The sequence below is a fragment of the Crinia signifera genome, chromosome 12 (assembly GCF_055691185.1).
Source record: "Crinia signifera chromosome 12, ASM5569118v1, whole genome shotgun sequence".
NCBI classification, from domain to species: domain Eukaryota; kingdom Metazoa; phylum Chordata; class Amphibia; order Anura; family Myobatrachidae; genus Crinia; species Crinia signifera.
The window spans coordinates 29,932,775-29,950,241 of NC_139228.1; the positions used below are offsets into that span (position 1 = coordinate 29,932,775).

General features: G+C 44.5%; 1 protein-coding gene across 9 annotated transcripts in view; it reads left to right on the forward strand.

Moving 5' to 3' along the window:
• Nucleotides 1-17,467, forward strand: part of SMOC1 (SPARC related modular calcium binding 1) — a 206,915-nt gene that overhangs the window by 140,122 nt on the left and 49,326 nt on the right. The gene's annotated exons all lie outside the window — the stretch shown is intronic.

The window sequence follows — 17,467 nt, forward strand, 5'->3', positions numbered from 1 at the left end:
CTGTCACCCTGGCCTCACCAGTCACCTACTATCTACTTGCCGTTATCTCCCTGTACCCTTGGAGGTACCATACAATTTCCTTGTGAGAACATGCCCTTATTTTCAGCAAGCTAATGGCACATATTGTCCTTTTTATAAAGTTTATCCTATGAAGGGGCTCTGAAATCTATATTAGTTTACCAAAATAAATGGGTTAGGCACTTATAAGGCAGGGTTAGGCTGTTGGTGGGGGTTAGGTTTAGGCAGTGGAGCAGGCTTGCCTACCCTCCCGGAATGGCCGGGAGCCTCCCGGAAATCAGGTCCGCCTCCCGCTTTTTGTTCACAGCCCCCACTCCCCCCTTGCCCACTGGATTAATTAGCACAAATCGCGGGTCCGCGGTGCGGGGGCGGGAATTAAATGACGCAATAACAGCATTTAATCCCCGCCCCCTCTCCGCAGCCTGCGAATCACTGAGTTTTCTGGCATGAGGGGTGGAGCAGAGCGATGTTAACCTTGACCGTGCCCCCCTGACGTGTTGCCTCTCCGGGCTTCTCCTGGTGAGGTGAAAGTTAAAGTAGGCAAGTATGCAGTGGAGTGTGTGGGTTAAAGTTAGGACAGGTCTCATTTAAGGGCCTTATGGGCCTGGAGCTGAAAATGGCCTATTATGAGAAGTGAGGGAGGTACAGTCAATGCCATGTAGGCATGTACAACCAATACACTATATGCCCCAATGTCTCCTTAAATATTTTAAAGTACAAACATTGCATAACTGTGTGGAAAATGGAAATGCCATTTTAATACTTATGATTTATGGGCAGCTGGTGTCTGTCTGGTGAACATCATGAGGGCGGGCCTATTTTTATGTGTCGGCCTGGAGCTGCGGCTCCGTCCACAATCTAGCCCTGCCTACCTTCTTGGAATATGACTGAGAAGAACAGGGAACTCTTCCTGATACTTCCCATATGGCAGCAGGTCACATCATCATGTTCCAACCTTTCCCGCGGCATGAAGCCACAATTTGTGGCCTTGTGCTGCAATGGTGTCCAATTATGACCAAGACTTGTGTTACCATGCCCCCTGTAATTGGCTGCAAGTGGGTAATTGTGACTTACTCACTGCTTCGCCAGAGCAGTCTTTTTTTTGTGCATATTGCTTAAAACTTGGAATTAAAGCTTTAAAAAAAAAAAAGTTGAATCCTATTTTTTTCCTCGGGGAAAAGCTTTATTAGTTAGTAGGCTTCACTATGCAAAAGCATGTGAGCAGTACTTTGCACTGGTGAATACGTTATTGCTTGATTTAAAAAAAAAATACATGGTTTCCCCCAGCACACTGAATGATATCCGTAACCAGATTTAAAGACCACATAGTAGTAGGATTCAGATCTTGGTCACATATATTTGCAAATACATGGGTAAGCCTCCAAACCATCCGTCAAGGTTAATGAAAAAAAAAAGAAGAAGAAGAAAACAGATGACGCCAGTCAGCAAAAAAACTTTTTTATTTTTTTTATTTTAATAACGATTTTATGAATCTCTATATTAAAATAACCAAAACCTACGTTTTTTTTTTTTTTTTTTTACTTTTGTCCCTTTTACAATCACACATGTGTTACATGCTTACTTGGACCAATGTAAAGATAATATAGGTGCCTATACGGAAGAGCAAGGTGAACATTTTCATCAAGATGTGATGGACGTTATCTGGGGCATTACAATGAGCACATGATGGGGATAATATTTTTGGGGTTAATACGAGAGAGTCCATACAATCACAGAAGAAATATGAAAAATATTAATATCTAACTTTTTTAATATGTTCTGTTAAGGGCATACACGCAGGGTGATTTTCACCCATTTCTAAATGGGACTGAGGTAGGGTAAAGAGTTTGTGGGCTAAAAACTCTCACCGCTCAGTGAAAGTACATTGCAGAAGCTCAAGTGGAGAGAAAAGGGTTAGATCACTAACATGCGCAGCCCCTCTCAACCGCTCATCGCCGGCTACCGCATAGATAATTGTGGTGTATGCACTAACATATGTGATAATTATCTCAAAGGACAGTTCTTGCATTAAGAGCTGTCCTTTGCGATGCACCCAGTGATGGCAGCGGCTCCCCCTCCTGTCTTGCCCGGCTGCTGATGTTGCTGCGGGGCGGGCTCCACCTCCTCATCCCTGCACCTGAAAGGGGATGTGGGGCTACGGAGAAGGAGGTCATTGGTCTGTGCAGTGTGCAGCCTGGACTCGGGGAAGGGGGCGGTGTGCATCATTGCGGGGCGGCGTGGGTCATGGTAAGATGCCCATAGGCTTTAATGGGGTATTTATTTAAAGCACTTTAAGCTAATTAATTTTATTATAATTAATTAATGGTGGCCAAGAAAGAATGGCTAATTAACTAAGCTCCTCCCACAATTAACAGATGTAAACAAACATTCCATAAACCAGCGGTATCCGTTCCACCCACTGCATTGACTGCCCACCCGTCTGGGTGGGGTCTCTGCCTCCGAGCGGGTGATCCAGCGAAGGCCTATAGTCAATGAGAGGTGAGCGCACCAAAACCAGCCATATACACTGCATCATCACTTAATGAAGACCTAAGTCTGGGGTAGCCAACTCCAGTCCTCGAGAGCTACCAACAGTGCATGTTTTCCAGATCTCCTCACAGAATCACAAGTGAAGTAATTAGCTCCACCTGTGGATCTTTTAAAATGTGTTAGTCAGTAATGAGTGCAGCTGTGCACCAGCTAGGTTGTCTAGAAAATGTGAACTGTTGGTAGCTCTCGAGGACTGGAGTTGGCTACCACTGACCTAAGTCAATTAACCTGCCGTTCTTTCCCACCTATTCAGCCAACGCAAGCTACACCCACCCACCAACAAGCCAACAGGGAGGGAGGGCAGGGAACTTTTCAGGAAAAAGAGGAAGACTCCTCTTCCTGCTTTGATATCCCAGCTAACTCTGCCATACCATGCTTCCTTATTGGATATCCGAGTCACATGCTTTGTGAGGTACACACAGCCTTGGATGTTTAACTCTCTCCATGCCTATTGCAGCCATTAATGTTTTTCATAAAAACAATTCCAAATAATACATAAAACGTTCATTTCAATCCGTAATTGTAATCAAAAGAGGGAATTTGTAATAAATACTGTACAATTTACAGTATAAATCCTTTTTTATAGATTAGGACTGAGTTCTCCGTGAGAAGCCGACATTTTGATGGGATTTTAGAACGTAATTTAAGTGTGATCATTTTCACGTTTGTCAACTTTTTACCTACACAATTTGTATGCTGTGCGCATATGTGATAAAAATATGAAAGAAACTAGAAAACTTTGCAAAAGGCTATAGTTTATTGCATTTTAATTTAAGGCAGCTGGACATTGATACATATATGGCTGGACATTGATACATATATGGTGAAAATCTAATTCAGAGATGCAACAAGAGCATAGGCAAATCTAGGGGGTGGTCCGGGGGTGCACAGGACCACCCATTTTCCCATTTTGTAGCTGAGGGATGGGGCTTTCCAACGAGTCCAGCTCCATGTCTCTAGCCCCCTGGGAAACGGAGATACGGCCAGGCAAATCTGGAACGTTTTCCCTATAGGATAACATGGGACCCGCTAATTCCGACCCCCACCCAGTTCAACGGCTGCCAGTTCCCCCTTCGGCATCACTGAAGCTCGAGGTTGATCTCAGTCGAACCCAAATCGCTGGGCCTTCAATCTGATACCAGGCTGGATCCATATGGGTTAATTGGTTCCAGGGATATTGAGGTTAAACCGTTTTTTTTTTTTTCCATTTCTTAAATGTAATTTCATGACTGTTCATGTTCTTTGAGGGCAGATTTCTCTGGAACCAAACAGCCCAGTTTCACGGGACCAAAATCATTTTAAGCCAACTCAAAAGTTCTTCAATATGATACTGGTCTCATTTAAAATGGGTTAGTTGATTCCGAAGATACAGCTGGTTGGTTAAAGGTGGTAGGGAGAGGGGAGTGGTTGTCTCTCCCCCTCACACCAGAAAATGCAGGGACTAGGCTGGTGTATAAGAGGTCAGCCTGGGAATGTCCCTGCATGATCCTGGGACCATAATACCGGGTAAATCCCTGCATTTTCTGTTGTGAAAGGGGTATTATTTCAAACAGCCGTGACCTGCAGTGCTCTGAATACAGCCGGGCAGCCCCCTGCTCTCTGCCCAGCTGTCAATTACTGTCACCCCTGCAGCTTCCGCTCCAATTCATCTCCCCGCTTTCACCTCAGCCCCCCCCCCTTTAATCATGTGGTGCCAGCGCCCGGCGTGCTTCCCCGACGTCAACAACAGCGCGCACAATATTTAAAAAGGCCACTCGGCTAGAGGGGACACCAGGAGGGGAGTGGGAGCGTGCTCTGCGCTACGCTCTGCTTCTCTCCCCATTGAAGCAGCTGCACCGCTCTCCATCTCTCCCTGCAGCAGCGAAGGCTCATATAAAAATTTACAGTAAGTGGCACCTTTGGGGGCATTGCTTAAGGGACGCTACAAGTGGCGATATGTGGGGGCATTACGCATAATGTGTGGCTTAATGTGTAAGGGGCATTACGGTGTGCAGCATCATGTGTAAGCGGCATTATGTGTGCAGCATCATGTGTAAGGGGCACTATGGTGTGCGGCATCATGTGTAATGGGTACTATGGTGCGCAGCATCATGTGTAAGGGGCATTACGGTGTGCAGCATCATGTGTAAGGGGCATTATGTGTGCAGCATCATTTGTAATGGGTACTATGGTGAGCGGCATCATGTGTAATGGTTACTGTGGTGTGCGGCATAATGTGTAATGGGTACTATGGTGTGCAGCATCATGTGTAATGGGTAATATGGTGTGCGGCATCATGTGTATTGGGTACTATGGTGCCATCAAGCAAGAACCCCCTAGCAATGAGCACGTAGGTAAGCAGCACTTATGTGGCAAATATGTAATGGGCATTACGGTTTGTTGTATAGTATGTAATGGGCATCATGATGTGTGGCACAATGTGTAATGGGCATTATGGTGTGTGGCCTTATGTGTAATTGGCATTACGGCATGTGGCTTTGTGTAATGGGTATTACGGAGTTTGCTAAAATATGTAATGGGCATTACGGTTTGTTGTATAGTATGTAATGGGCATCATGATGTGTGGCACAATGTGTAATGGGCATTATGGTGTGTGGCCTTATGTGTAATTGGCATTACGGCGTGTGGCTTTATGTGTAATGGGTATTACGGAGTTTGCTAAAATGTGTAATGGGCATTACTGTGTATGGTCTAAAGTGTAATACCACACCCCTTTTTGTGATGCCACGCCTCCTTCCCATGAGGCCACGCCCCCTTTTTGACGCGCGGCTTCACCGCGCAAAGGTCCCCCTGCTATTATGTCTAGATCTGGGACCACCCATTACCATAATTCTAGATTCGCCTATGAACAAGAGGTATTTAAAGTCTGTTTTGCAAATAATTATACATTTTGCTCTAAATAGTCAAATGTGGTCGAAAAGATAGGTTATTTGTCTCTCTCCTTGTATATCCATATTTACCATAAAATCGGTTTAGTCTTTTAGCTTTATTATGTATAGTTACAGTTTATTTCACATCTTAATAATGAAGCAGATTCAGAATATGCAATGATATAAAATAGTAAACAGAACAAGAAAGTAGTGGGCCGGTGTTTAGAACCAATTGTCTAGTCTAGCGCTGGGCATCCCCCCCCCCCCAAATTGACAAAAACAGAGGTTGTGGATTTTAGACCCTGCCCCGTTCACACAAGGCCATGCCTACCCTCCCTATGCCCCACCCCCTCTTGACAATGACCGCACCCCAAAAAGGGGGCAGGCATTGACGCCATGTGATGTCAGCCGCCTGCCCCAATCAGGCATCAGGCGTTCCCCTGCCCCATCTCTAGTGAACTTTGCTCCAGGGCTCCGCACATGCGCAGACCCCCCCCCCCCCCCCACCCGCCATAGTGCTCTCCCACCCATATCCGTCACGTTTTCTAGCATTCTGAGACAAACTCCTGTATTTGCATGACTAGCTGCAGGTTAGCAGCCCCAAGGTGTGTACAGAAATAGCAGCCCTGTCTATATGCCCTACCTCATCCCATGCTCTCCTAATTTTAGAATATCCTCTTAGCTGTGTATTCTGTTGTATGCTCCAGCCAGGTAGCAGTGCCAAATGTAAGACCTCATCATTTACTTCATACTTTAAATAGTGTGAAAACTCAGGAGGTGTTCCTGTTTTGGGGAAAAAATGACAGTCCATGATTAATCATACAAAATCAGCATGATGGACAGCGCTAATAACAGCCATGTCAGACAGAGACGTTCTCCCGAATGTTGATTTGTGCAAAGCGCAGTTATTCATGTGCGGAAAGCGCAGTTATTCATCGCTTGAAAAATGTTCAAGTCCGAAACCAGATTCCATCACGTGATTGTAATGATTTATTACATCTACAGACTAAACTATGCACACACAGGTAATACAAGGTGAACCAACAAAAGAATATTCACTTTAGTCTTGTAATAGTAATAATCCCCTCCCTACACCATTCTGGTTCTACATCTGTGATTCTTGTAGCTGAGTTTGTGCGCTCTGCCGCACATTCTCTCTAAATTGCCCCGCCTCCATCACATAATATACAAATACTTGCCTACTTTTGAAAAATAGTTTCAGGGAGATTATAGTTGGTAGTAGAATTTTGCACGGTGCCCCATTGAGGGGGCGTGTCATGCTCCACCCAAAGGGCGTGTCTAGTTCCATGGAGAGATTGTGAACAGAGATTGTGCACGTGGCACCTAGAAGCGTGGCAGTGTACTGCTACATCTGAGAGGAATCTTTTATTATGACTTATATCCAAATGTAGATGAGCCCCAGAGCAGTTAGTAAGAGCTACTATACTTGGTAAAGTGCTGGGAAATGGTGCTGATGATTCAATGTAAATGTATCTATCTCTCATTCCTTTTTTCCCAAAAAAATGTAACAGTGTAATGTGGGCTAGGTAACATGAGGGAGATTGCTAGACTAATGAGGGAGAGAGGGAGATTGCTGCTATGTCAGGGAGTCTCCTGCAGAATGCAGGAGGGTAGGCAACTATGACTATACATCACATTAAAAGATCATTAAAGAGGTATTCTGCTAATAATCAATTTAATTATATATATTGGGACCACTTATCAGATCAACTCTTGTCTTTTTGGGTTGCTTATCTTAGAGAGAAAAATGGTTTCCAATAAGCTTATAGTAAATGTTATAAAGGTTATTGACTTATGATGGGTGCACACTGGGCGATATGGATGGTCTTGATATTGTTATTGATATATAGTGTAGATCGTCCAGTGTATATTGTTAACAATGTGCACTACTGCGAATCCATAATGATGACAACACCCCCCCCCCCCCACCCCCTACAAACTCCCCATTGTCATTTGTGCATACAGCTTAATGCTGACTATCTAGTCAATGATGCATGTTATTGGTCAGTGTGTATGTGGTCTATCGTTCACCCATGGCACTGCCAACATAGTTAACAATATTGGCAGTGCCGGGAATCGCCCAGTGTGTACCCAGCATAATACTTTAAAAGTTAAATTTTTAGTAAATCTACCCCGAACCAAATAAATTAGATTAGGGGTTGTCCATCCATTGAAGACTTATATACATTTAGCCTTAATCGCCCACAGGGCCTATAATTAGCGTTTGTCCACTGCGCAGTTACTTGCCACCCATACCGATTATCAATAATCATGTTGGGCACAGGATCTAGGAGTATCTGGATAGAAAATCCCAGCAGACATCTACGTCCCATTCTCTCGCTGTTTCCTGACTACAAGATTTTATCTGTGAATTGTTGCAGTTGTGTGGTCAATGGCGTATATGTGAGACAACTCAATTTATCTGAATTGAATGGGATACAGCACCAGCTATAGCCTCACCCACTGATCACAGTCTCCGAGTGGGTAGTGCAAGATCAGCAGTGGTGAATTGGAGTAAGTACATTTGGGCTGGTAGACTGGAATGTAGTCATGTGGCCTATACAGCAGCACCACCCTAGTACTGCAGGTGTGTGATAACTGTCAGAATGTCCATGCATTGATATCGGCTGTGGAGTTTAGCCTCCCCCTGCCTCTCCATGTCACCCTCTGCCATGTTGCATACTGTGAACTTTGGTTGGGTGGAGGAGGGGGCAATTATTATTTTTTTGCACCTGGCCTCACCACCCCAGTTTCCGCCAATGGCCCATAGTAATGATTTTCCAATGAATCATTGAATTTAGCCCAGAAAAGGGGTAGCAATAATCGATGAAACCCAGATTCCCCCCTGCAAAAAAGACAGACGACAAGTACAAAAGGTTTTATATCAGTCACGTCTGCATGTGCTGGTATTACATGCAGGGTGGTTAATGGGACACTTATGGCATATCTACCTACCCTTCTGGAATGGCCGTGAGGGTGGGCAAGCCTCCCGCTGGAAGGGTGGGCAAGCCTCCCGCATTTAGCGGGCCCCCAGCATCAGCCCCCGCACTCCTTCCCTCTGCGGGTCAAATTCCGGCATTCGCAGCTCTTTAGGGAGGGGCGGGACTAAAATGAAGCGGATCACATAATTTAGAACTAACCCCTCCCCGAAGAGCCGTGAATCACAGCATTTACAGGTATAGGGGTGGGGCTTAATGACAACAATTTCCCCCACCCCTGAAAAGCTGCACAGTCTCCTTTCCGGGCATCTCCCGGAGTGGAGACTCATAAGGTAGGCTAGTATGACTTATGCACAGCACGGGGCTCTGTAGTCCAAGACCTGCCCTGGTTGAGTCATTTAAAAAAAGCCTGATTGTATTTGATATAATCACAATCTCACTCCTATGTCCAATAACATTTCTTTAGAGATCAGTTTCTATAGCGCTGAGTTACCACAGTTGACGAAGCCTCAAGGATAATTAGCGGGAATTCCTAAAATTTACTATGCAGTCTTGATTCAACATATTGAATGTGCAACTAATCTTGTAATAATAAAACCGCTGTATTACAGGAATCATAGTTGTTTTCTTACTGGTTTTCCGGCTGTCATAACAGCTATGCTTTATTAGTGACTAAACTGATACAGTTATTGTATATCTGGGATCCCACATCGCAAGTCACTGCCTTCACTTTGTGAACTGTCATGTAGTTTTGAGAGATATAACATCTTATCCATGAAACTGACGGTTTTGCTCTTCTGTAATGATTGCTTTAGGGATATATTAAATTACCTCTTGGTCTGGGCAGAGGTTCCTCTAAAGGCCCCTACACATTAGGCCACCTAGTCCGAAGGACAAGTGTGCCCCAATTTTCCCCTGAATACCCCCGGCAGATCTCCGGGGGCAGGGTGTTTTAACATGAGAATGCAATAAAAACCCCATTAATGGGGTTTTTGCCACATTTTTGTATGCACTAAACCTACACATCGGGTTACCGCTGCAGGGGGAAATACCCCATATACAGTAAGCCTATGTGCTTCTTCTTGCAACCCCAGCTGCCCTGCACTGTGCCCTGCGCCGCTCCCCCTCCCCTGATGTCAGGGCAGTCTCTTGCTGTGCTGCCTTGACCAGTGACCTCCTCCTCCCTAGCACTGTACTTCCCCTTCCGGCTGCAGGGAGGAGGAGCCCACACAGCCACAGGAGGAGGGTGGGGGACCTGCTGATGTGACGCCAGCTGCTTCGCAAAGGGCAGCTCTTAATGCAAGAGCTGTCCTTTGTGATAATAATGGCATATGTTAGTGCATATGCAATTATTATCGATGCGGTAGCTGGTGAAGAGGGGTAACCGGTGATGTTTGGGTAGTCCCCCCCGGGAGAGCTCACTAATAATTGGCACTTGATGTGCCATTTTTTTTACATAAATTAAATTGCATGCGAAAATGATATACGGTAATTCTTATATTTGTAGGTTCATCTGATTTCTATAATCTGGAAGTGACTGTAAAGTAAAGAGCCACGATGCTATCAATACTATAATGTGCTTGAGAGTCTGTTGACCTGATGCTATGCAGGGCCTTGGGCCAGTAAGCGCTTTGTATCTGAATACAAATATTCTACACTCTATACAATTAACGCCTCTATTATCAGCACACCAGAGTTCTCCCCGTCGCACTCTGCTTTCCCTTGTATTCAGAGAGCATGTGCACTTGTGTTTCTCTCCTCAAAGGTCCCATGCAAGAATAGGCAGAGCCAATGAACATTGTCCGTATGGTAGCGTTTTTCCTGAGTCACGCAGTGAATTTGTCAATCAAGAATCAAAAAGGCAAACATAAGAGGCTTTCAGCAGTGCCACTAGGGGTGGAGAGGGCGTCCCGCTGGCTTCACTGCCTGGCCTTTACTGAGAAGAGGGGAAGAGAAGAATTGCTGTCACAATTAAGCACATTCAGTGCAATGCACTCCCGGTTCTTTTCTCCCGAAGATGCACCTGGACTGTGTAACATATTTGTGTGTGCTACAAAGCCCCGTTCCTTATGCCCTCTTATTGCATGCTAATTTCACATCTGTAGCGCTGGCAACCTTTGATGCCTCCAAGCAGCAACACAGCGGCTGAAATAAATTACACATTGATTTAAAATGAGCATGCGATTTTACATTACTTTCCCCAGTAAAGAGTCATGGCTTTTCCCATGAAAATAGCACATCATTATTCGCCACTCCAAATATTGCACTTTCTGTTTTCTTAAGAAAGCTGCATTTTTTCCTTGAATTGGGGTTTTTTTTTTAGTCCTGACCGCTGTGGTGCTAATACGGATCACAGTACGCAAGTGCAATGCCAAATTCTGCATTGTTTTTTCATTGCAAGCCAGCCGCTGTTTGATTGACGGGAAGTCAGCGTTTGGGGGTGGTAACTGGCCGTTATCTGGGAGTGTCAGGGAAAATGCAGGCAGGCCTAGGTATTTTTATGTGACATCAGCCTCTGGCCCCAATCAGCCTGTTTCTATCGCAGAAAGGGTCAGTTACACATTTCACATGCTGGATTTCAGTTTATCATTGTTTTAGATGTACAGCCAATGGGAAACACCATCTAAAAACATAATAGCGGCATATGTATAATGGTGCAGTGTGTGTGTGTGGTGCACACAGCTCCCTGGCGTTCACAAGCAGGGCAGCCATCAGGGGGGGACTGCGGGGACACCAGTCCCGGGCCCAGGACACCAGTCCCGGGCCCAGGACTGGAGTTTATAAAGTATAATTTGTCAAAAAGTTCACATTTCCCTTGAAGCAATGTAGAGGTCGAGTAGTACTGCAGGGATTCCAGGTGTTTGAGAAAGTGAAGAGGGGCCCTGCCTATTTTGTCAGTCCTGGGCCTCACAATATAGGATGACAGCCCTTATCACAGGTGCCCATGTCAGGGGCCGTGTTCCTACGGAGAAACTGCACCAGTCATGGTAGAATTTATAATAGAAATGCTGAAAGTGGGTATCTCAAAGCTTTGCACATTTCAGGTGCATGCTGGTACAAAAAGGGTAGGGGGCCATATTTATGGGCGTGGACAGTCTCCAAAAGGGGTGTGGTCAGTCACCACATTGGATTCTCTAACCATCTAACCATTAGAGAGTGTGTCCTGGGCCACTTGATAAATAAATATATATATATATATATATATATATATATATATATATATATATATATATATATATATATATATATATAAAATATCTAAATATTGTTAGTGCATGCATGAAAATGTATTAGATTAATAACCAAAATACAATAAAAAACAAACCGCAGTCCTGTCAAGTATATGGTAACATATAGTATGTATAAATCAAGTGCATAGCCTGAAACTTGATCCCTAGTGGGGGGGTGGGGCCCCCAGGGGGTTTCCCCTGTACCACTGTGGACCAGTTCAACCTTTGGTGAAACTAGGGGGGTTATTCAAGTTCATTCGGTCCTCTGTGCATTCTCACTCAATGATTGCTTTATGTGCAGGTGCGTTTCTGCGCATGTGCAGACGTAGGGTGCGTGCACCCACAGCAAACATTCGGTTTGACGGGTGCACGCACCCATGATGGCGTGCCGGAGAAGGGCGGGGGGCGCCGGGCTGCCCCATTACCATATGGGAACACCCAGTGTTCCATGGGCATTCTCATGGTAATGAGGCGGTGACGCGGGTGCGGGGGGCTGGCAGCTGCCCGCTCATATCCGTCCCAGCTTGCACGCATATGTAAGTGACTTGGAAATCACTTTTTTATGCGTGTACCTTCCACATCTTTCGATGGTCGCCGACCATCCAGAGATGTGGGCGATTACCCGAGGCTTCCGAATGGATGTTTATGCTAAACATCCATTCGCAGCCTGTGCGGGTGAACCCACGCTGCGGGGGGGCGTTCATTTGCCGGGAGGGGTTTGGTGGACTCGCAAGGCTGTGAATTCGCAGCCTCGTGAATCAACCCGAACAACCCCCAAGGTTTCCACACAATTGCTGTTGGAAAACTGTCCTGTACTCTGTAAGGGATGGGTATCACCTGGTTGTTGTAATTGGTGCCATTTGCAGTATGTCTTTGCCAGTGGTGGTTGCCATTTTGAAGAGGAACTTTCTCGCCTAAGTTCCTGGACTGTAAAATAACCCAGCTGTGTGCAAATTTAAACACCCGATTTCAAGTCACATTTGGTCTCTGACCCATCTTGGCACCCCATCATGTCAGATGGCGGTGCATGTGCCCCTCAGCCCCCATTCTCTACCCCCCCCCCCCCCAGTCCACACACCTTACCTTAGACAAAAAACAAGCTAATGCTAATTCTGGGGCAACTAAGATGCTGAAAATACCCATTCATCGCTAAATTCCTTTGCAAAGTCCACCTGTTCAACCAGTAGCACATCCACTTCATCTCACTTGCACTTGGTTATGGAGGGCCATGCCCTCTAGTCTCTGTAGCATCAAAAGCCTTGGCTGGATCTCTTCTGAAACCATCACGTAGAGCATCTTGTAAAATCAACCACGCTCAACCACTGTAATAGTATATTGTGTGTTTTTTTTGTACTGTAGTGTTCTTTTAGGTTTTTATTGGGCAACAAATCACACAAGTGGCATGTTCTATTCCTCGTTGTTTAAACGAATCCTCGGTTTATTGGATATGTTATCTGTTGTTGTTTAGGAGGTGTTCATGTGCCTTGATCAGAACATCAGTGTGTGGATATAATGTGTGAGTTTATATACATAAGCTTGTTTATTTATAGATGAACTGGATCTTAAACTAGACTGTTTTATTATGTAAAGGGCTGGCAAAAAAAAAATCAGAAAACGATTGAAACACATGCATTTCATTTAAAACACAATTGCTAACAGACACAGGCTCCATCTGACAGAATAGTTACAATGAAACAAGCAATTTTTTTTATAATTGGCATAAAAAAATCCCCCCAGAAATCTGATTTATCGCTGCAAATTGATTGACAATGTTGACACTTTGCAGGTGTCGACGTGAATGATGTTGACATTTGGGCAGTACGGATGGTGTTATAGTTAATTACTGCCTCACAGCGCTGAGGTCATAGGTTCAATCCCCACCATGGCCCTAACTGTGTGGAGTTTGTATATTCTCCCCGTGCTTAAGAGTACTCCATTTTCCTTTCCTTTTCATAATCCAAAAATATACTGGTCGGTTAATTGGTTCTTGACTAAATAAACCCAAGTGTGTGCATGTTTATATGTTTTATAGGAGACTAGATAGGCCAAGTCATTATTATCTGCCATCAAATTGAATGGGGTAAATTTACTAAGATGGGAGTTCTAATGAAGATGGGATGTTGCTATGGGAAACCAAACCGATTCTATTTATTATCTTCTAAAAGGTGCTATATAAAGGTTACAGTAATGGTGATTGCTTTGTAGTTTCTGTATAGCATTGCAGGGCCGCCGACGGGGGGTGCTGTGGGTACAGCTGTGAGGCTTCGACCTCGGGAAGGACCCGGGCAGCTCATTTTGGCCACAGCAACCCTCCGCTGTATGCTGCCTGCGCTGCTCTCTGTCCTCACTCAGCAGGTCCCAAAGCACAGGCTCCTTCAATGCAGGATGCCGGCGGCCAATTAAAATGTTGCACCAGCTTTTGAGCCAATCAGAGCTCGTGTACCATTAGCCAATCAGAGCGGCTGCCAGAGCTCTGATTGGCCCACCAGCCGGTACTGCATTTTAGTTGGCCGCGTTGAAGAGGCATGTGCATCGGGACCTGCTGAGTGAGGGCCGAGTCTGGCGCTAAATTAAGGAAGGGGGGGTGCATGGGAGCGCACTGACAGCTACCGGGGGGGGGGGGGGATTTGTGAGTTAGCGCAATAACAGGTCTGGGGGAGGTGGGGGGCCAGGACTGGAAACTTCCCAGGCCTCAAACTTCCTAGTGGCAGCCCTGTAGCATCTTTATAGTCCAGTGGTTACCAACCCAGTCCTCAAGTATCCCTAACAGTTCACGTTTCCAGGCCACGTGTGGATTTTTAAAATGTGACAATTGGTGATATACAGTAAGTGCAATGGCTGGATGACGTGAGGACTGAGGGAACCACTGCGATAGTCCTGTATGCTGACTGCAGACTTCTTATAAGGTGTACTGTATGATGGATCTACCAGTCCCTCAGAAAATACTAGAGTACCATGTACTGTGTCAGTCTGATTCTCCCACAGGCCAGTACAGAAAAGGTAAGAGTGACTGTAAGGGAATGATGGAGACCTAGAGATTACTATACCTAGAGGCTAACAATGCTGCCTCGGCCTGGCTCTGGTTATCATCGTAAATCAAACATCAATGTCAGGTACAGTAACTTGGCTCATCCTCAGAGAATAGTGCTTCAGAAATATGGATGTCATTTCTGGTATTAGTGTTTATGTTAAATCAAAGGCATCATTATAGCACAAGAAATGTTCTGATCTTACACTCCCGACATTCTTTAATCATACATTGTAATAGAAAAGCAGATGCGGGATAGCGGTGTCCAGCTCAAGCCTCCCCTGAGAGAAATGTTCTTGCTTTAAAGATTTCCCCCAAAAAGAAACAGAAAGAAGTCAAGAAGGAGATTCTCTAAGCTTCAAAAGTGATTAAAATGGAGAGTGATAAACAGCCAGCCAATCAGCTCCTGCCTGCCTTGTCACAGACTGTGTTTGAAAAATGTCAGGTAGGAGCTGATTGGTTGGTTGTTTATCACTCTCTATTTTATCACTTTTGAAGCTTAGTACATCTGGCCCATAATCTACAATGCATTCTCCATAAGTGTACCCTCTTCCCATTCCAACCTCAATCCACTAGTCTATACACTCACACGAGCAGGGCCTTCCATCCTCTAGCCCTGCACTTCCGCTTTCTCCAAGGTGCACCCACTCAGCTACTATGACCCTCACTGCTCACCCTTTGCAGGCCACTCTGGGGTAAATTTCATAAGAGGCTTCTATTGAGGGTGGAATGTTGCCCTTCACAAACCTATCATATTTTATCTATTATCTTTTAGAAGGTGCTAAATAAGTAAATAGAATTTGATTGGTTGCTATGAGCAACAGCCCATTGTAAATAGAACTCCCATCTTAGATAATTTACCACCGGGGTCACTGAAGGCTACTGTGTATTCATTGTTGACCCACCGGCTGAAACGTGTTGAATTATTTTTGTATCATTGTAAGTTTTCACGCTACAGTGATATGGACACTTGGTGGCGCCATATACTGTAGATACACAATAATTTTTATTCTGGATATCTTCATCAAAGGGACCAAATTACCTCATAGGGGGCCAGATGCACTAAGCTTGAAAAGTGATAAAATGGAGAGTGATAAACAACCAACCAATCAGCTCCTGTCTGACATTTTTCAAACAGTCTGTAACATGGCAGGTAGGAGCTGATTGGCTGGCTGTTTATCACTCTCCATTTTATAATTTTTTAAGCTTAGTGCATCTGGCCCGTAGTGAGTTTGCCTCAAGGGGACGTTACGGTGCCTAATTCAAAGTTGGACGCTGCTGCATCCAGTCAGTGTTGCCAAGAGGGGAAGAGGAGTAGCTGTAGCATCTTCCCTGTGACATCTTTGAGGATTTGGTGTGGCACAGTGGTATACACACACGAACGCGGCACACATACTGTACATACAGTACATATAATGGTAATATTGTGCCAACTAACCTTACAGTACATTTTTAGATTGTGGGAGTTCCCGGAGGAAACCCACGCAAGCACAATGAGAATATACAAACTCCACACAGTTAGGGCCATGGTGAAAATGAACCCCAATATTAATATAAAATGTCAAAGCATTCCGCTCCATGCTGTTACCAATACTGGGCGTGGTCACGCTGTGGATTGTAAGTGCTTCATGTGTGACCACCAACATGTATACATTTCTGCCATTGTAGCAATTCATTGGTTGTAGGGAATTCTATTGCAGATGCGATGTTGCCCCTAGCAACCAATCAGATACTACTACTTATTCATTTAGCACCTTATCTAAAAGATAATAGATATAATCTAATTGGTTGCTATGGCAACATCGAATCTTCAATAGAACTCCCATCTTAAGAAAATTTACACCAATGGCCTTTTGTTTTCTTTCAATGCATTTTTACTGTTTCCAAAAGAAGTAAAACGGAAGCACAAGTACAGTAACATAATGCCTGAAGTCCATAAAGACAAGGTCAAGTCCACACTAAATAAACACTCTCAGAGTTATGGAATATTGAGTTACAAGGATCCATTGTATAAAGAGTCACATGACCCATATCCACCCTTCCAAAACGTGAGAGGACTTTAGGGTGGTAGACTTGTCCGTCTGCCCTTCTTCGATGGTATGGTTAGGTCCACAAGATGAAGACATAGAGGACTAGTATCCAGGAGAACAGAGTCCATGGAGGGCAGCGGAAAAGGGTGTTCAGTGAATTCTGTATAGACGAGGCTTTGGCCTATGTTTTTGAAATGTGTACGTGTCCTATGTGTAATAAGCGCAGGGTATTCACACAATGAAGGCATCATGTTATAGCCTGCGAGGTCCACACTGTTGGCAAATTATTGTGAGTTTGCCTGTATTTTTAAAGTTGCAATCATTTAAAAGTCAAAACCAGGTCAGTTTTGCCTTGTAAATGATTGCCGCTTTAAAAATATGGGCGGAGTTACAGATATTCCCGACTTGCCTCTAGCCTTAGATTTTTTGTCTCGCAAGATACTGGTTAGCCTCTATCTATCTATCTATCTATCTATCTATCGATCTATCGATCTATCTATCTATCAATCTATCTATCGATCTATCTTTATTTTATTTATTGTTATAGAATTTTTAATTTGATTTTCTTGTCTTAATCGCTCTTGAGTAATAATAATGACACATGAAAAAAATGAATACTTCCTATCTAATGCTTTCATATTTTGAACAGTAAAAAATAATTGTTAGTAGAGTATCCTTTTCATGTTAAGAATGGATCAGAATTTGTTGTCTGTCTCTGTATGTTGACGTGGCCAGCCCACGTCACAAACCCCAAACCTTCAACAGTTCTGCAGAGTAGATA